Here is a 21,270-nt window from a genome sequence, read left to right on the forward strand (position 1 = left end):
ACACTCCTTACATCATGCACACACAAAGACATCCCCCATGGCAATATCATGTTCCGTTCCAGAGAGTTCGGCAAACATTTCACAAGTTGCACATTTTTTTAGGCTGTGATGCGTTGGAGAATTGCCCCCCTCAGTTCTCCCCCGAGTCGCAGCACTCCTGCCACTTTGTGCCCGTTGCTTTGCTGCTCTAGTCTGGGGCATGGTAGTTTAAATTAATAAAATCAATAAATTAAATATCAATAGTATTTGAATAGAAACTATTAAATAGAAACAGTGAAGCGTATTACTATATAATTATGCGTTAGAGCTACCTAGCTACCTCAATTAAAAAATTTGAATTCCCTACCACTATATCCAAAAACAATGGCTACAAAAATGGAACGAAATAACGGTTTTATCTATTGTAAGTAAAATCCACAAAAACTCTATCTAAATTAAAAATAAAAAATAACCAGCGTAACTATAACTATATGACTACGTATTAAGTACAATATAAAATAACAATCATGTAAATAAAAGGCAAACACTTATCGTTTTTGCGGAGGCTGTAACTGACAGCTGTAACTTTTAAAGAGATGTAACTTTTAAAGACTGTAACTTTTAAAGTAGAAGGGAATCACCAAGAAAGAGAAGAATGATGATATCCAGCTCAGGACCCTGGGTGTGCCAAGCCCTTACTTACCAGATGTGAGCCCCTAGGGTTAATAGTTCAGACATAGCATGGGTTTGTTAAGGGGAAGTTGTGTCTGACCAATTTGTTGGGTACTATGATATAAAAAAAAAATTGCTAGCAGGGATAGGGAGGTGATTGTCGCCTTGTATAAGGCAATGGTCAGGCCACTCCTCAAGTGCTGCATACAAACCTGGAGACCTCATTTTAGAAAGGATGTGGAGCTGCTGGAATGAGTACAGAGAAGTTCACCTCACAGCCTAGCTGGTGAGGTGAACAAAAGGGTCCTCTTATGAAGGAAGGCTTAAGTTCTGCAAATTGAAACATCTGGAGACTAGGCACCTGTGAGGTGGTCTGATTGAAGTGTATAAGGCCTTGAATGGTTTGAGCAAGCTCAGCGCTGGTGGGATTCTTCCTCTTGGTCAGATTGTGTGCCTGAGGGGGCCCTAAATTCAGGTTGACAAAAGACAATAGTAGAATAGATGGGGAGAAATTTGCTTTTAGCCAGCAGGTGGTTGATTGCTGGAAGAAACTTCCATCTTTCATTGTGGAAGTTGACAGCTTAAATAAATTTAAGGCAGAACTAGATCATTGTTTGCAGCGAATTGATAGGTGGTGTGATTTTTTTTTTGGCCTATATAGTATAAACTTGCTTTCTTGCATGATATGCCTCTGCTAATGCTAATCTGGAAGCCTCATTTTAAAAAAAGTTGTGGATCATTTGGAACAGATTCAGAGAATTGCAACCAGATTAATTACGAACACAGTGGGGTACTCTAGCATTAGCATTAGTAGAGGCATATGATGCAAGAAAGCAAGCTTATGCAGCATCAGCCAAAAAAAAAAAAAAAAAAACCCTTCCACTTCATCCCTCCGTTCGTTCGAAATACCTGTCCAGCTGAGCCTTAAATTTATATAGGCTATCAACTTCCACAACAATTGATGGAAGCCTGTTCCACCAACCAACTACCCGCTGGCTAAAGACAAATTTCTGCACATCTATCCTACATCTGTCTTTCCTCAATTTGAATTTATGCCCTCTCAGGTGATTATTCTGAGCAAGAGACAGTATCCTATCAGCATTGAGCATGCTCAAACCATTCAAGGCTTTGTACACCTCTATCAGATCACCTCGCCGGTGCCTAGTCTCCAGACACTGTAATTTGCAAAACTTAAGCCTTTCTTCGTAAGAGCAACCCTTCGTTCCGTTCACTAACCTTGTTGCCCTTCTCTGTACTCGTTCCAGCAGCTCTACATCCTTCTTGAAATGAGACCTCCAGACCTGTATACAGTACTCAAGGTGCAGCGTGACCATTGCCTTATACAAGGGAATAATCACCTCACTATCCCTGCTAGAAAAATTCCTGTATATCATTGATAAGACACCATGAGCTAATCTTGCAGCCCATCTGCACTGCTCAGAGAACTTCATATCTGCCTGCACAATTACCCCGAGGTCCTTTTCATTCTCTACCACTGTCAGTGTAGTACCACAGAGTTGATATGCTGCTCTGGGCTTGCTGTTTCCCATATGTAGTACTTTGCATTTGTCAATGTTAAATCTCATTTGCCACCTCTCAGCCCATCTGCTCCACCTTTCCAGATCCTGTTGCAGCAGCATAGTGTCAGTAGCGTCCTTAACAACCCTGCCAACCTTTGTATCGTCTGCAAACTTGGACATTAAGCTTGATATACCATCATCAATATTATTTATAAATACAGAAAACAACAATGGACCCAACACTGAACCCTGAGGGACTCCACTAATAACATTAGTCCACGATGAGCAGTGTCCATTAATTACCACTCTATGTCTTCTGCCACTCAAACATCCCTTAATCCATAGCAACAATTTGCCACCAATGCTACACTGCTCCAATTTGTGCAGCAGTCTTCCATGTGCAACAGTATCAAAAGCCTTTCTAAGGTCCAAATATATAATATCAAAGTTATTCCCTGCATCCAATCCTTTTGTGACTGCATCATAGTATCCAATCAAATTGGTCAGGCAAGACCTTCCCTTAAAACCATTCTGTGTCTGAGCTGTAACTGAATTCTTGTCAAGATGATCCTGCAGTGCTTCTTTAACCAGTGCTTCCATTAATTTTCCTGGAACAGAAGTTAAACTCACAGGTCTATAATTACTTGTGTCAGCCTTTGATCCTCCTTTGTGAATTGGGGTTACATTTGCACATCTCCAGTCTGTGGGTACCTTCCCTGAGTCCAAGGAAGCTCTCATAATTATGGCTGACGGATTGCTTACTTCCTTTGCTGCCTCCTTTAATATAACTGGATAGATCCCATCCACCCCAGGTGCCTTTCTTGTATTTATCTTCAACAATTTCTCCTCCACTTTACTCTCAATTATTACAAGATCATCTAGCTCACTGCCAGTGTTTACTTAATCTATGGCATTCTCCTTCCTGAATAACGCATGTGTGAATGTAGATGCAAAATATTGATTTAGTTTGTTAGCTACCTGAGCAGGATCATGAACAGTTGAACCATCAATATCAAGCGGGCCAATCTGATTCATCCCCTTCCTTCTAGAGTTTACATAAGTAAAGAACTCCTTGCTGTTTTTCTTTGCATCCCTTGCCAAAGATTTCTCGTAATTTGCCTTCGCCTGCCTAACCTCCTTTGTAACTTGGTTACAGATCAACTTATATCTATCATAGGCTTCTGTGTAACATGTTAATTTATATGTATCCCATGCATTTTTCTTCTCTGCCATATGTCTCATTAGTTCATCTGACATCCATTTAGGCCTGAACCTTGAACAATATTTCTTAGTTGGTATGTAAAGCCTAGTAACTTCCAAGATAAGTTCTTTGAATGCTTCCCATTTTGAGTTTGCTGTTGGTAACATCATCAGTTGGTCCCACTGTATAGAATTTAAATACTGTCTCAGACCATCGTAGTCGCCTTTAAGAAAGCAATAACCCTTCCCTTTACCCCTGATGGTAGTTACCTCCTTGAGTAAATCCCACTTCAGCACACTGTGATCACTGCTACCTAGTGGTTCCTGTATCTGCAGATTCTTAATGCATGAAGAATCACTACTGATAATCAGATCAAGAGTATTGCTCCCTCTAGTTGCCTCCTGAACATGCTGATTTAGAAAACAATCATCCAATAAATCCATAAAAGCCTTGCTAGTGTGTGAGTGACCAACCCACAAATTCCAGTCAATATCTGTGAAAATTAAAATCCCCCATTATAAGACTCTCTGATGTACTGGCCCACTCTATTTCCCTGTGCAGTTTCTTATTAAACTCATCAGAATCATTAGGCCTATAGCACACTCCTACTCTCAATTTTGGTCTCCCAATGCTTATGTCACACCAAACTAACTCGACACTGCACTGTCCAGCGATGTCGACTGGCTTCACTTCCTTGGATTTTATGTGTTTCTTAACTAATAGCATAACCCCCCCCTCCTCCCTTCCTATCCTGTCTATCCTCTCTGTAGACGTTGTACTCCCCAAATTCCAGTTCTGCAATACTTATATCTGCGTGACACCATGTCACTGATATCCCAACAATATCTGCCTTTGATGCTTTGAGCAATACCTCAAATTCATCAAATTTATTTACCAAACTCCTAGCATTGGTGTTCACGCAAGTATACATGCACCTGTTCTTTTTCTTAGCTACCCTAACGCAACCCATGTGTTTACTTGTACCCCAATGACTCCCAGTGGTCTCTGAAATATCCTGCATCTTATTTTCCAGGCTGCTGCTCATTCCAATAGAAGCAGTTCAAGAATCACTTTCCCCTCTGCCAGTGGCTACTGTTAATCTATTAGTCCTTGTATCCCCCCAATCTAGCAGTTTTCCAACCCACCTAACACTACCTTGATAGCATCAGCAAATGTTCTTGCACCCTTTCTATTTAAGTTTATCCCATCCTTGTAGAAGCAGTGTCTCCTGTTAACAAGTACAGACCAGGCTGAAAAAAATTCTACCCCTTGAGCCTTGCACAATCTTTCCAAGGCCGAATTGATCGACAGGGCTCTCATAATATACTCTCTCCTATCGTGTCTGGGCAGAATTGCAGACACTTTCAAATTCAACCCTAATTCACGGCTTTTTTTTCAACAGTGACCTGTACTTGTTAAGTAATTCCGCCGGTCTCCTACTCTTAATATCATTAGTTACTCTCACCACAAAAGTCTTCGGTTTGGAAAATTGCACTGCTTAGAAACTAGCCACTTGAGGAAACCTGATTGAAGTGGTTAAGCCTTTAAATGAATTGAGTAAACTTGATGATGATGGTACACAGCACAAAAGGGAAAAAAGATGGCTTCAGGATAGATGTGAAAATTTTTCTTTCACTGAGAGAGTAATCGATTGTTGGTACAAATTCTTAAATTTGTATTCTTCCTTAAATTTGAATAAATTTAAGGAAGAATTAGACATTACTAAAGCTGATGAATAGATGAGGTGGGTAGTGGGTTTTTTTTTTTTTTTTTTTTTCTTGCTGATTCTGTATAAACTTGCTTCCTTGCATTGTTTTCTACTCCTACTAATTCCCTTCTCTGTGCCTTTTCCAGTAGCTCTGCATCCTTCCATCCTTCCCGAGTGTGCTGCATTCAGTTTTGGTGGCCGCATTTTAGGAAGGGTGTAGAGCAGCTGGAATGGGAACAGAAAAGGACCACAAGATTGGTGAGGGCAACAAAAGGAGTGCTCTTACTAAGAAAGGCAAATTGCAACGTCTGAAGATGTAGGTATCTGCTAGATGATCTTTCTCCTTGAGGTGTTTATGGCTTGAGCCAACTCTGTAGTGATGGGATTCATTGTCTTGCTCAGATTGAGTGGACATAAATTGAAATTGAGGAATGATGGTTGCATAATAGATGTGTGTAAGTTTTCCTTCAGTCAAGGGTTGAATGTTGGAACAATCTTCCATCCATTGTTTTGAAAGTGTATGGTTTGAACAAATTCAAGAAAAAACTAGACAAACTATTGGAGGAGATGGATAGATGAAATGGGATTTATTATTTTTATTATTTTTTTATTTTTTGTTGGCTGATGCTGTATCAGCTTGCTTTTTTGCATCATTTGCCTCTATTAATAATAATACGAATAATAATAGGGACTTTCTTTGAGCAGTGCAACTGAAGAGGTAAAAAAAAAAAATTCAACTAGAAATGTCAGCCATCCCTGAAATGTAAAAGAGAAAATAAGAAATAAATTTGATTATTTGAAATAATTTCATTTCTTTATTTTAAAATAAAGAAATAAATCTTTATATTACAAACAGCCTCTTGCTGTTTGTATTTATATAGATATAAGCACAATGGGGGAAACCGTGATGATTTTTTTTTCCTGCTAAATTTTTTTAACATGCATAACCAGGGAAGATGTTTTCAAAGTTATTGATAACTATCAAAGTCAGACCCTTTAATTTGGTCGATTTTTTAGGATAACATAGATGTTTCCAAAACAATCAATGGTGCAGAGGAGGTGTATGTATTCAAGCCATCATACCGGAAGAAAAATCGGCTCACTGTTATACAGGTTGTCTCAAAAATACACGGCATAACTTCAGGAATGAGTTCCTGATATGTAGACAATAAAAATATTTTATATCAACATAGTTCCGGAAATGCTTGGTTTCCGAGTTTTGAAGGTCTGTCTATGACACTTAACTGTTCACATCACCTTATAGTAATCGTTCAAAATGTCCACCTTCTGCCTCGATACAGGCCTTACATTGAAGTCTTATGGACTCGCGAAGACGGTGCCAAATTCCTGGCATGTTTTGTATTGTCTCACAACCTGCCACAATTCGATTGCGGAGAGTTTCCACATCAGCTACTGGAGGTGAATACACCAATGACTTTAAATGACCCCACAAGAAGAAATCTAGTGGGTTTAAATCAGTGAGCATGGAGGCCAGGCAGTTGGTCCACCTCTACCTATCCACCGACCAGGAAACCTTCGATTCAGGTAGTCATTATCATTCATTATCATTATTATTAGCCATATGGTGTAAGGAAGCCTGTGGCTTATTCTACACCAGCCAAAAAAAATTTCTGAGCTACCCTGAGAGAGAGAGAGAACAAGGGTCAGAAGTAGAAGGGAATCACCAAGGAAGAGAAGAATGATGATATCCAGCTCAGGACCCTGGGTGTGCCAAGCCCTTACTCACCAGTGTGAGTCCCTGGGGTGTGATCATTGTGGGCTAGGTGGCTGAAATGTGCGGGAGCGCCATCGTGCATGAAGTGTGCTTGTTGACGAGTGATCAGTGGCGTGTCGTCCAAGAAATCAGGCATGTTGTTTTCCAGAAAGTTTCTGTACGCCTGCCCTGTGAGTTTCTTTGGAAGTACATGGGGCCCAAATAACTTATCACCAAAAACACCCTCCCAGATGTTGAGGCTGAACTGCTGTTGGTGATGTGATGGAAGACTTGCATGTGGGTTTTCCTCAGCCCATACATGCTGATTGTGAAAGTTTTGGATTCCGTCTCGTGTGAACTGTTCTTCATCTGTGAATATCGCTAAGGCAGGAAAGTGAGAAATTATACCACACTGCTGCAAGAACCACTGGCAGAACATTACTCGTGCAGGGTAATCTGCTGGTGACAAGGCCTGTACCAGTTGCAGATGGTAAGGATACAGTTGGTGTTCTCGCAACACTCTCCAAATAGTTGAACGTTGAACAGCCAGTTGCATTGCTATTCTGCGTGTGCTGATTGCAGGAGTGGCATGCACAACATCCAAAATCTCCTCCTCTACTTCAGGAGTCATAGATCTTGGTCATCCTCTGTCGGCAGCATGATGTGTAAAGGTCCCATGTTCACAAAGGCAGTGATGGATACCTTCAAACATTTTCCTGTCTGGACATTTTCATTCTGGGAACCTTTCATGGTAGAAACGACGAGCCTCCAGAGCATTTCCGTCCACCAAACCGTACATTTTGAAAACGAAATGCACAAGGCATAATCCTTATGTGTTTTGATAATTAACTATATAATATCGGTGTAGATACATAAAGTGCATATCCACTTGCTCCTGATTTGAGTACATGGTCGGAATGGAAAACCACCAGATTCTGTCAGTACCCTGTGATGAAAGAAATCACCTGCGGGAGATAAGACATTCCGGTTAATAACTCGGGAACCAAGTATTTCCAGAACTATGTTGATATAAAATATTTTTATTGTCTGCATATAAGGAACTCATTCCTAAAGTTATGCCGTGTATTTTTGAGACGCCCTGTATACACAGGAAAGCACTCTCCATCCAAAATAAATATAAATACAAAATATTAAATATTGTAATACTGTATTTTACTGCACTTATTGTATTGAGTAAAACTGCTTCAGCTACCACTATATGGCAGATCTAATTGCAATAGCATCAGTGGAAACTAGACTAAAGCTTAGTTTGAAGAGCACTTAGGTATTCTTGCTGGACATTGAACAAATTCAAGAAAAAAACAGACAAACTATTGGTGTACTCCTTACTGACACCTTACGTACCTAGCAGGCTGATAGAACATGATAGTGAGGAAAATCTTGGCACCCTGGTAGTTGCTTTTTTGTGAAAATATTTTAACTGATGGTAAATACATTCATCTGAGGCAGTTATGTCATTAAGTCCCAGACAGATTAAAAGCCTGGTCAAGTGGATGCTCCTTTACTTCCAGACTCTAAATTGTGGGCCATTAAAGCAAGTGGTTGATGAAGCTGTTAAAATTATCAGTGTTGTGTAAAGCCAACCACTGAATGTCTGAATGTTTTGATTAGTCTTTGTAACAAGATGGACAGATATTACATGCAGTTCCTATTTCATACCAAAATAGTATTAGTAATGGCAAATGGTGCACGAAAGCAAGCTTAGAGAATTGCCAAAAAAAAAAAAAGAAAGAAAGAAAGAAAAAAAAATTCCTTCCCTCTTCTCCAAGAATTTTTGTCTAGTGTTTCCTTGAGTTTATTCAAACTACCCACATCCACAACAACAGATGGATGTTTGTTTCTGCAACCATCTTTCCTCAATTTTAATTTATGCCCCCTTGTGCAGCAAGAGGAAGAATGCCATCAACATTGAGCTTACTCAGCCCACTCAAGGCCTTAAACACCTCACTCAGATCTTCTCACAGGTGCTTAGTTTCTAGATGCTGTGATTTGCAAAATTTAAGCTTTTCTTGGTAAGAACACCCTTTTGTTCCCTTCACCAGTCCAGTTTGCTCCTTTCTCTGCACCCATTTCAGCAGATATACACTGGCGTTCAAAGATAGTGCATCACCCCCTTAAAATTGTAATTTTCGTCCAAATAATGTAAGTTAATGGCAATATTCCTTACAGATTGCATCAATATTGTGTCATCATGCATAGGTGATGACGTAATATTGCATCAACTATTACTTTCAGCTATATAAGCACACTCTGCAAGAGTTGCAGTCATTCCTTGCTTGTGTCAGGATGGCGAGTTACGTGCAGTTGATACCACAAAGAAAGAGTGCTATTGTTGCTTTACATGAGGAAGAATGTTCTTCTCGTCATATTGCTTATAGAGTGTCTTGTAATCAGTTGACAGTGAGTAGATTTCTTTCCAAACTCAAGAATACTGGTTCTGCTGATAGGAAAAAAAGGAACTGGATGCAAAACAGTCTCTACACCAAAAAAGTACCGCGTTTTGAAGCGCTTATGCCTTAAAAACTGTAAAGCTTCATGGTCTGAGCTGAAAAGAGAATGGGAAGAACATACAGGAGTGGTAGCAAGTGCAGTTACAGTCAGAAGCTGCCTCTTCAAAAATGGACTTGTTGCCCCTCCTCACACAAAAAATGAAAAATGCCCGATTAATTTTGTGTAAGGAGCATGTCAAATAGATCCCCCCGAGCAGTGGAAGTCAGTTATTTTCTCGGATGAGAAGAAATTCAACCTGCATGACTCTGATGGGAGACAAAAAATATGCCGTAGATATGGTGAAGAATACCATCCAGCTGTATGGTATCTATAGTGAAATTCCTTACCAGCCAAATGATATGGGGGTGCATTTCGTATCACGGAGTAGGTCACCTGCAGTTTGTAAAAGGTTCCGTAAATGCCAATGGATACTTGGCTATGTTCGAAGGCAAATTGCTGCCAACCGTTAGAGACCATTTCAACTTGCCAAGTAACTGTATCTTTCAGGATGACTCTCCTTGTCATCGAGCGAAAAGTGTAAGTAGGCACTTCTGTAGTTACTTTAGCTTTATTTCTGCATTAGAGGTTCGACAGTAATGTGTTTACATTTGTTACTGGTGAAAAAATGGTTGGAAGAACAGGCCATTACAACTCTTAGCTGGCCAGGAAACAGCCCGAACCTGAATCCTATAAAGAACTGTTGGCATTGTGTGGAATCTGCAGTTGCCAGAAAGAAACCAAAGACCCTTCGTCAACTTCAGGAAGCCATAATTTGTGTTTGGAACCACAAACTATCAATTGATTATCTTCAGAAATTGATCTTGTCAATGCCTCGACAGTGTGCTGTTATCAAGGCTAGAGGCGGTCCAAGTAAATATTAGTTTGCACATGGTGAACTTTTCATTTTGTTTTCCATAATTGTCGTGTTTACCAAAACTGTTGTATAAAGGTTGCAAATACTCATTTTGGAATATTTTAAGAGCACCTGTCAAATATTACTTAGCTTTGCCTTAACTATTAATAAATATCTTTTGTTTATATTTCTATTTGTGATGCTAGTCATTAATGTAACATGCCATTGCGAAAGAGGGTTAGAAATGTGACATTCCTAGGTGATGCACTTTCTTTGAACACTAGTGTATATCTTTCTTAAGATGAGGCCTTCGGACCTGTATACAGTACTCAATATGTGGAATAAACATGTTCTTGGATAATCACCTCCTTATCCCAACTAGAAAAGTTCCTGCATATCATTGTTTATCCTGTATATCAGGCTTTTTGTTCCAAATTAGAAATACTGTTCAAGGTTTAGGACCAAATGGATATCAGATGAACTAATGAGACTCATGGCAGAGAAAAAAAATGCATGGGATGCATATAAATTATCAGACGACACAGAAGCCTATGGTATATATAAGCTGGTATTTAATCAAGTTGCAAAGGAGGTTAGGCATGCGAAGACAGATTATGAGAAATCTTTGGCAATAGATGCAAAGAAAAATAGCAAATACTTCTTTACTTACATAAACTCTAAAAGGAGCGGGATGAATCAGCTTGATCCACTTTATATCAATGGTTTGACTGTAGATGATCATTCTCAGATCGCTTCAAACTAAATGAGTATTTTGCATCTACATTCACACATGAGGAGTTATTCAAGGAGGGAGGGCCAGATGTTTATCAAACTCTAACAGGGAGTTAAATGATTTTGTAATAACTGAAAGCAAAGTGGAAGAGAAATTGTTGAAATTAAACATAAGAAAGGTACCTGGAGTGGATGGAATGTATCCAGTTATATTAAAGGAGGTGGCAAAGGAAGTACACAAACCATTAGCCATAATTATGAGAGCATCCTTGGACTCATGGGAAGTCCCCACGGACTGGAGATGTGCAAATGTATCTCCAGTTCTCAAACGGTGACATGAGTAATTACAGACCTGTTGGTTTGACTTCTGTTCCAGGGAAAATAATGGAGTTACTCATTAAAGAAGTATTGCAGATCGTCTAGACAAGACTGCAGTAATAATTCAGACTTAGCATGGGTTTGTTAAGCGGAAGTCTTGCCTGACCAATTTGATTGGATACTATGATCTGGTCACAAGGGAACTGGATGCAAAAAATAATTTTGATATATACAGTCAGTCCTCGTATAACACGTGTTTACACTACACAAATTCGATCATACACGATTTATAAATAGGGGAACAATATCGTATATAACATGAACTGAATTCGCTTATGCACGATTCACCTTTGTGTTTACAAGAAATGGCAGTCGAACGCAGAATCAACCCAACTGAATGCAACACGATAGGAATGAAGAGAAGATTCTGAAAATATATTTATGTTTTTTATATCAGTGAAAGGGAAACACATTTCACCATAATAACGTAAAAACCCACACAATTCCAGCTATCGGTATTATTGCAAATGCAATTAGATCGAGTTTACTACCAGTTTATAACAGATTCCACTAGCAGAAATGCAACTAGAAATTGTTTTTATTGTTTTATGGTAGTAACTCCCAGAAATGTTCTTTATTAAAATGTGAGGTGTTAATAGTTTGTCTCTGCCGTTATGGTGTTGTTTATTTAGTTGCTATATGGGTGCAGCTTTGTTTATATGTATGACTCCTCATTTTGTAATTGTGCTTTATTCCCTAAAAATGAGTAAAATACTTAAAAGGTGTGAAAAGGAAGCATCCTGGTGAAGACACTACAGATTCAGAGAGAATAAGAAAAGCAATATCGATAAACAGAGGTGGACTGGGTCAAAAATTCTTACCTGGGAAAATTTGTAGTGGCCTCATACTAGCGTTTATGGCCAAAATCACACCGGCCTCCGGCCCACCGGGGTTTCCCTGATAAGGCTTATCGCCAGTCCACCTCTGTCGATAGAGAAAAAATATGAAATTGTGAAACGCTTTGAACGAAATGAAAGACCATGTGATATTGCACGTGCTACAGGCCTAAATGAGGCAACGCCGAGAATTAAAAGAATGCAGAGAAAATAAAAACAACTTTCATTGCAGGAACAACTCAAAGTAATTAAAATCCATTAGATTAAGACACAAAGAATTGGAAGAGATGGAATGGCTGTCATATGTTTGGATAAAAAATCAAACAAAGAACAAGTTTGCTTACGATAGAAGCAAAAGCATTAGCAATATTTTATTACGTAATAGTCGTAATAAAATAATTGAGTATTTTATTACGATTATTTATTGTGTTTGGCAATGTTTTGGTTACAAATGTGTGTTCAATCTTGGATGGTCAGCACCTAACCCTATTTTTCCCATTGGGCCTGTGGTTTATATTGATTTTGCATTGCACGAGGGTGTCTAGGAACACAGCTATCGTGCTATATGAGGACTGACTGTACTTGGATTTCAGGAAAGCTTTTGATACTGTTGCACATGGAAGATTACTGTACAAATTGGAGCAGTATGGCATTAAGTGTAATTTGCTACAATATATAAAAAGATGGTTAATTGTGAGAAGACAGAGAGTGGTAATTAGTGGATACTGCCCTTCGTGGACTAATATTATTAGTGGTGTCCTTTGGGGTTCGGTTTTGTATATCAGTGATATTGATGAAGGTATATCAAGCTTAATGTCAAAGTTTGCAGATGATACAAAGTTTTGAGGGTTTTTAATAACAGTAATGACAGTATGCTGCAACAGGATCTCTAAAAGTTGGGCAGATGGGCTGAGCAGTGGCAGCTGAAGGCTAACATTTACAAATGCAAAATACTGCATATGGGTAGAAGTAACCACAGATGAATCTACCAACTAGGTGGTGTTACACGCATGGTAGTGGAGAATGAAATAGACCTGGGGGTTATTGTGCAGTCAGATGTGAAGTTTTCTGAGCAGTGCAGACAGACTGCCAGAGTAGATCATGGGGTCTTGTCAATGATATACAGGAATTTTGCGAGCAGGGATTTGATGATTATCCCCTTGTATAAGGCAATGATCAGGCCACACCTTGAGTACTGCGTACAGGGCTGGAAGCCTCATTTTAGGAAGGATGTAGAGTTGCTCCTTCGAGTACAGAGAAGAGCAATAAGACTGTTGAGGGCAACAGAGGATGTGCACTTACGAAGAAAGGCTTATGTTCTATAAATTGCAGTGTCTGGAGACTAGGTACCTGCAAAGCAATATGATTGAAGTGTATAAGGCCTTAAATGGATTGAGCAGTCTCAATGCTGATGGAATTCTACCTCTTGGTCAGATTACAAACCTAAGGGGGCATAAACTGACATTGAGGAAAGACAGTAGTCGAATAGATGTGCAGAAATTTTCCTTTAGCCAGCGGGTAGTTGATTGCTGGAACAAACTGAAATCTGTCATTGTGAAAGTTGATAGCTTAAATAAATTTGAGGCAGAACTAGACAAACATTTGGAATGAATGGATGGGTGAAATAGGAAGGGTTTTTTGTTTTTTTTCCCTGATGTATAAGCTAGCTTTCTTGCATCATATGGTCTTGGCGCATTATAGCCAAAGCTGCTAATGCGCCAATAAAATCCAAATCCAAATCCAAATCGTGCATCATATGCCTCTACTAATGCTAATATGCTTCTTATCAAGGATTAAGGGAAATGCAAAAGCAATCCCTTTATCCTTGATAGTAGTTATGTTTTTCAGTAAATTCCACATTAGTACTCTGTGATCACTGTCACCTGGATCTTTTACCTGCAGATTATTAATGCATGAAGAATTGCCTCTGATACCCAGATCTAGAGTATTGCCGCCTCTTGTTACCTCTCTAACATGCTGCTGCAGAAAACGGTCATCCAAGAAATCTACAAAAGTCTTGCTAGTGTGTGATGAGGACCAACCCACAAATTTCATTCAACACTGGCAAGTAAAAATACCCCATTATAAGACTTTTTTAAGCTCACTAATATTGAGATGGATATTCCTGCACTAGTGTCAGGTAACATGCAGTTCTACTGAACAATGCATTTATTTACATGTAAAAATTTCATTTTCATTACTTTTCATGCATTTAGCATAAAAGATAAAACTGATAAAAGTAATAGGGTTCTGTTCATTTTTTACTTATCTCATAGCCATCTTTTTCTTGGTTAATACTTAAATTTTAATTGCAGTGTGATTTGACCACTTATGAGTCATAAATGATTCTGATAAATAGTACCGTAACTGTGAGGGCATGCCAGTAAGGCCAAGGTTCTGAAAGTGGTACACAAATGTTTTAAGTTTGGGAAACAATGATCTAGATTATTTCAAATATAAATTTTTTTGGTATAGTATGGTTTAATTCTAATAAGTATTCTTTTTCATCTTTAGCATTAGCATTAGTAGAGGCATTTGATGCAAGAAAGCAAGCTTATGCATCATCAGCCAAAAAATAAAAAAATAAATAAAATAAAATAAAATAAAAATAAATAAATAAAAAATAACCACTTCCACTTCACCCCTCTGTTCGTTCGAAATACCTGTCCAGCTGAGCCTTAAACTTATTTAGGCTATCAACTTCCATGACAAGGGATGGAAGTCTGTTCCACCAACCAACCACCCACTGGCTAAAGGCAAATTTCCGCACATCTATCTTACATCTGTCTTTCCTCAATTTGAATTTATGCCCTCTCAGGTGATTTTTCTGAGCAAGAGGAAGAATCCCATCAGCATTGAGCATGCTCAAACCATTCAAGGCTTTATACACCTCAATCAGATCACCTCGCTGGTGCCTAGTCTCCAGACACTGTAATTTGCAAAACTTAAGCCTTTCTTCGTAAGAACAACCCTTTGTTCCATGCACTAATCTTGTTGCCCTTCTCTGTACTCGTTCCAGCAGCTTTACATACTTCTTGAAATGAGGCCTCCAGGCCTGTATACAGTACTCTAGGTGTGGCCTGACCATTGCCTTATACAAGGGAATAATCACCTCCTTATCCCTGCTAGAAAAATTCCTATATATCATTGACAATACACCATGAGCTACTCTTGCAGCCCGTCTGCACTGCTCAGAAAACTTCATATCTGCCTGCACAACCACCCCCAGGTCCCTTTCATTCTCTACCACTGTCAGTGTAGTACCACAGAGTTGATACGTTGCTCTGGGGTTGCTGTTTCCCATATGTAGTACTTTACATTTGTCAATGTTAAACTTCATTTGCCACCTCTCAGCCCATCTGCTCAACCTTTCCAGATCCTGTTGCAGTAGCATAGTGTCAGTAGTGTCCTTGACAACCCTGCCAACCTTCGTATTGTCTGCAATCTTGGACATTAAGCTTGATATACCATCATCAACATCATTTATAAATACAGAAAACAATAATGGACCCAATACTGAACCCTGAGGGACTCCACTAATAACATTAGTCCACGGTGAGCAGTACCCATTGATTACCACTCTCTGTCATCTCCCCCTCAACCACCCCTTTATCCATAGCAGCAATTTGTCTCCAATGCCACACTGCTCCAATTTGTGCAGCAGTCTTCCATGTGCAACAGTATCAAAAGCCTTTCTAAGATCCAAGTATATAATATCAAAGTTATTCCCTGCATCCAGTTCTTTTGTGACTGCATCATAGTATCCAATCAGATTGGTCAGGCAAGACTTCCCCTTAACAAAACCATGCTGTGTCTGAGCTATAACTGAAGTCTTGTCTAGATGATCCTGCAGTGCTTCTTTAACCAGTGCCTCCATTAATTTTCCAGGAACAGAAGTTAAACTAACAGGTCTATAATTACTTGTGTCGCCTTTTGATCCTCCTTTGTGAATTGGGGTCACATTTGCACATCTCCAGTCCATGGGTACTTCCCCTGAGTCCAAGGAAGCTCTAATAATTATGGCTAATGGTTTGCTTACTTCCTTTGCTGCCTCCTTTAATATAACTGGATAGATCCCATCTACCCTAGGTGCCTTTCTTGTATTTATATTCAACAATTTCTCCTCCACTTTACTCTCAGTTATTACAAGATTCATTAGCTTACTGCCAGAGTTGAATACACCTCTGGCATTCCCCTCGCTGAATAACTCCTCATGTGTGAATGTCGATGCAAAATATTCATTTAGTTTGTTAGCTACCTGAGCAGGATCATCAACAGTTGATCCATCGATATCAAGTGGACCAATCTGATTCATCCCCTTCCTTCTAGAGTTTACATAAGTAAAGAACTCTTTGCTGTTTTTCTTTGCATCCCTTGCCAAAGATTTCTCGTAATCTGCATTCGCCTACCTAACCTCCTTTGTAACTTGGTTACAGATCAACTTGTATCTATCATAGGCGTCTGTGTCACGTGTTAATTTGTATGTATCCCATGCATTTTTCTTCTCTGCCATATGTCTCATTAGTTCATCTGACATCCATTTAGGCCTGAACCTTGAACAGTATTTCTTAGTTGGTATGTAAAGCCTAGTAGCTTCCAAGATAAGTTCTTATAATGCTTCCCATTTTGCATTTGCTGTTGGTAACATCATCAGTTGGTCCCACTGTATAGAATTTCAATACTGTCTCAGTCCATCGTAGTCGCCTTTACGAAAGCAATAACCCTTCCCTTTACCCCTAATGGTAGTTAGCTCTTTGAGTAAATCCCACTTCAGCACACTGTGATCACTGCCACCTAGTGATTCATTTATCTGCAGATTCTTAATGCATGAAGAATCACTGCCGATAATCAAATCAAGAGTATTCCTCCCTCTAGTTGCCTCCCAAACGTGCTGATGTAGAAAACAATCATCCAATAAATCCACAAAAGCCTTGCTAGTGTGTGAGTGACCAGCCCCCAAATTCCAGTCAATATCTGGGAAATTAAAATCTTCCATTATAAGACTCTCTGATTTACTGACCCACTCTATTTCCCTGTACAATTTCTTATTATACTCATCAGAGTCATTAGGCCTATAGCACACTCCTACTCTCAATGTTGATCTCCCAATGCTTATGTCACACCAAACTGACTCGCCACTGCACTGTCCAGCGATGTCGACTGGCTTCACTTCCTTTTATTTTATGTATTTCTTAACTAATAGAATAACCCCTCCTCCCTTCCTATCTTGTCTATCCCTTCTGTAGACATTGTACTCCCCAAATTCCAGTTCTGCATTCCTTATATCTGTGTGACACCACGTCTCTGAAATCCCCACATATCTGCCTTTGATGTTTTTAGCAATACCTCAAATTCATCAAATTTATTTACTAAACTCCTAGCATTGGTGTACACGCAAGTATAGATGCACCTGTTCTTTTCCTTAGCTACCCTCACACAACCAATGTGTTTACTTGTACCCCAATGATTCCCAGCAGTCTCTGAAATATCCTGCATCTTATTTTCCAGGCTGCGGCTCATTCCAATAGAAGCAGTGCAAGAATCACTTTCACCTCTGCCAGTGGCTACTGTTAATCTATTAGTCCTTGTATCCCCCCAATCTAGCAGTTTTCCCCGGCGCCTCCGTAGCCAGGTGGGAAGGAGCAGCAGTGGGTAGCACATGCTTCTTGATTAGACCGGCGTTCAAACCCGTGACCACCAAATACGGAGGATGCGGAAAGGTCACGGAATGACCACCGCATATCCCGGAGCAATATGGCCTTAGTTGCTAATGCTCCTAAAATAACAACAACAACAACTGAAGCAGTTTTCCGACCCACCTAACACTGCCTCGATAGCATCAGCAAACATTCTTGCACCCTCTCTATTTAAGTGTATCCCATCTCTGTAGAAGCAGTCTCTCCTGTTAACAAGTACAGACCAGGCTGAAAAACATTCTACCCCTTGAGCCTTGCACAATCTTTCCAGGGCCGAATTGATCGACAGGGCTCTCATCATATACTCCCTCCTATTGTGTCTGGGCAGAATAGCAGACACTTTCAAATTCAACCCTAATTCACGGCTTTTTTTCAACAGTGACCTGTACTTGTTAAGTAATTCCGCTGGTCTCCTACTCTTAATATCATTAGTGCCAACGTGTACAACTATATCACCTTTTGTGCCCTTAAAAGATGATATCCGCTGTACAACATCATCAACCTTTGCCCCTGGCAGACATACCCTGGTCCTGTTCCACCTATCCTTTTTACAAAGCATGTTTCCCGTTTCCCTGACAATAGAGTCACCAACAACTACTAGTTCCTTTGGGAACAGCGCATTCTGCCTTGGGGGCTGCCGCTCTGTTGCGTGATGACCAAGTGCATTGGTGTGGGCAGCTGAGAGCTTGATGGGCCCCTCACTTTTAATCCTTCGAGGGCATCCACCCTGTCCTTCAAGCTGTCATATAGGCCCATAACAATGCTGAGTTGTCGCCTAATTTCCTTACACTCATTGCATCGCGCACACACAAAGATATCCCCGATGGCAGTATCATGTCCCGTACCCGACTGCTCTACAAACATCAAGCAAGTAGTGCATTTTAATAGGCTGTGATTCAGAGTGCAACTGCTCCCATTAGCTTGAGCCTTTTACTTTGCTGCTCTGGTCAGAGTCATGATTTCAATTTAATTTCAATAAAATTTCAATTTCAGTACAGAATTAAAACCCTAAACTTATATCCTAACATAGTTATAATGCTATATTTATGTTTCAGTAACGAGTTTTATCTACGAAATCCCTTTATATAACTTCCGTATCAAGTTAAGTATTAATTATTTATTTTTTACTAATTATGTTACGTAACTCAAGTCGTTATTTGTATAGTTAAAAGTACAATTTAATTGACAATGAAGTTCAACAAGATTAATTATCTGATTAATTGACAATATTTTGTACTATACTATACTATATTAAGCTTATGCTATCTATTATCGCATAACAATGGCGGCAGTTACGAACGGTAAACACGTGGATTTGATACCCTTTCCGATACTAAGTAATACCTACAAAATCTCTATCTAAGTTACTTTAAACTAAGTATCGTAAATAGGAATATAAAGCTACTCTAAAAAATAAGTTAATATGCCAATTTAAGCTAATAAAACAGAAAAACAGAAAATAAATCAGAAAAAACTTCTCTGTTCCAGGAGCGGAAAAAATGTACGTCCGCACAGGCAACCCTCATTCTCATGCGCCCGATATCTTATATTTATACAGTGAAGTGTTTAACTACCAGTATACCTCTAACCTTGCATTTTAAGGTATCTAGGAATGATGAAGCTTACTGGCTATTTGTATGGATTCTTCTCTGAACTAGTCTCCCTGATATTGTATGCACCAATTGTGATGCTTCTGCAACTTCTGGAAGCATTCCTGATAGTCTTCTTTTGGAATTGCTAATAGTTCTTGTATTGCATTCTGAATAATTTTATCAGTTGTTGCAAATTTGTGACCTTTCAAGGAGGCTTTAAGCTTGGTTTAAAAAAAAAAAAAAAAATCATCACAACAAGCTAAATCCAGTATGGTGAATGGGAACCACAGTGATGGAGTGCTTAACAAGAAATTCTTGAAAGGAAAGTACTTAGTGCACAAGCGCATTGTCACACTGCAATCACCAATTCCCTGAAGCCCACTTTTCCAGCTGTTTTCTCCAAACAGCATTGCAAAATCACCACAAAGCTGTTTTTGTTTGCTATTTGACCATGCAGGATGAATTCATAATAAACAGTGCCTTGTGAGTCATAATGTACAATAGGCTTGCTCTTCACATTTGATTGAGATCATCTTGCTTTTTTTGGAGCTTGAAGAAGTGTCTTTGATCGAGATCATCTTGTTTTTTTGCACCTTGAAGAAGTCTCTTCAATTAACAGTACTGTGCCTTTGTTTTTGGGTCATAGTCATATAACCATGTTTTGCCACCAGTAATGATGGAAGAAAAAAGTGTGGGCTAGCAGCAGCAGCATGTTGAAGATCCCAATAGAGAACTTACTGCTCTCTCTGATATCAGTAAGGATGCAATGTGCAATGATTGAAATATGTTACATTCCCAGGCCATTGTTAAAATTGATTGAGTTGTTCTATAAGTAATAACAATACCACTAGCAATTTGGTGGATAGTTAAAAGTTGATCACTTCTGATTGTATCATGAGCACTATTAATTGAGTCACTGGTTTTTGAAATTAAATGTTGGCCAAAGTGAGGTTCACCTTTGATGGATAAGTGGCTCTTTGAACTTTTCAAACCACTGAAAAGTCTTTGAATGATGCACAGCATCTCTAAAAGCTGTTTTAAACATTTTGTGGGTTTATGTTGCATTTTTCCTTAACACCTTCATGGATTATTTCGAGCTATCTCCAAATTTAGGACAGAAACATATTTTTTTCGGGCATTTATCTGGCTAATTTTGCATTAGCCAGGTAAATCCTGAGATTTCTCAGGATTTTCTTACACCTGGCAACAGACGACTGGCTTTCATTTTACTTATATTGTACAGCAATGTAAGAATGGTAGCGCACATTCCTGTGTCGCCAGTAAGCAAAATATAATTTACCATCCTAAATGCAGAATACTGAACCCACAAAAATAATATCAAAAAATATTTCGGTGCCCTCTTGAACTGCCGCCCATAAGCAACACTTACCTCGCATATCCAACTGGGACAGCCATGTCAGAATGTAGTTAGTTCACGATTATTGCTTGTGGTGGGAGTTACTGCTTGTGCATTCCACTTGATTTTTTAAATTTATTGATATAATGAGTAATGAAGAGTTTTTCTGTTCCTTTCTTTTAGCTCAGGCGCTAATTTATTAAAAACATCTGTATAATTTGCACACTTTTTGGCATACACGAGATAACTCTGGATAGCCCGAATGAGTTAATTACTCCCATGTATTTTCTACAAAAAAAATTAATAAAAAACACAAAAAAACTATACAATGAGTATTTGCATGATGCATACTTTTAATCTGTAAAAAAAAAAATTCAATCTTTTGCAGAACATTTTCCAGAAAGGGGTTAATTTGATGCAAATTCACTGCTCAATGAAATCCCTCATTTTAAAATGCATTGAAACACATAAAACACCTATTCAGCGCTAATTCAGTCTGACTGAAGATAAATAGCTGATTC

General features: G+C 39.1%; 1 protein-coding gene across 1 annotated transcript in view; it reads left to right on the forward strand.

Moving 5' to 3' along the window:
* The window catches only part of PolE1 (DNA polymerase epsilon catalytic subunit 1), a 650,197-nt gene that overhangs the window by 548,341 nt on the left and 80,586 nt on the right, over positions 1-21,270 (forward strand).

Source organism: Mastigoproctus giganteus, chromosome 9 (assembly GCF_048544385.1).
Source record: "Mastigoproctus giganteus isolate SK-2022 chromosome 9, ASM4854438v1, whole genome shotgun sequence".
Lineage (NCBI taxonomy): Eukaryota > Metazoa > Arthropoda > Arachnida > Uropygi > Thelyphonidae > Mastigoproctus > Mastigoproctus giganteus.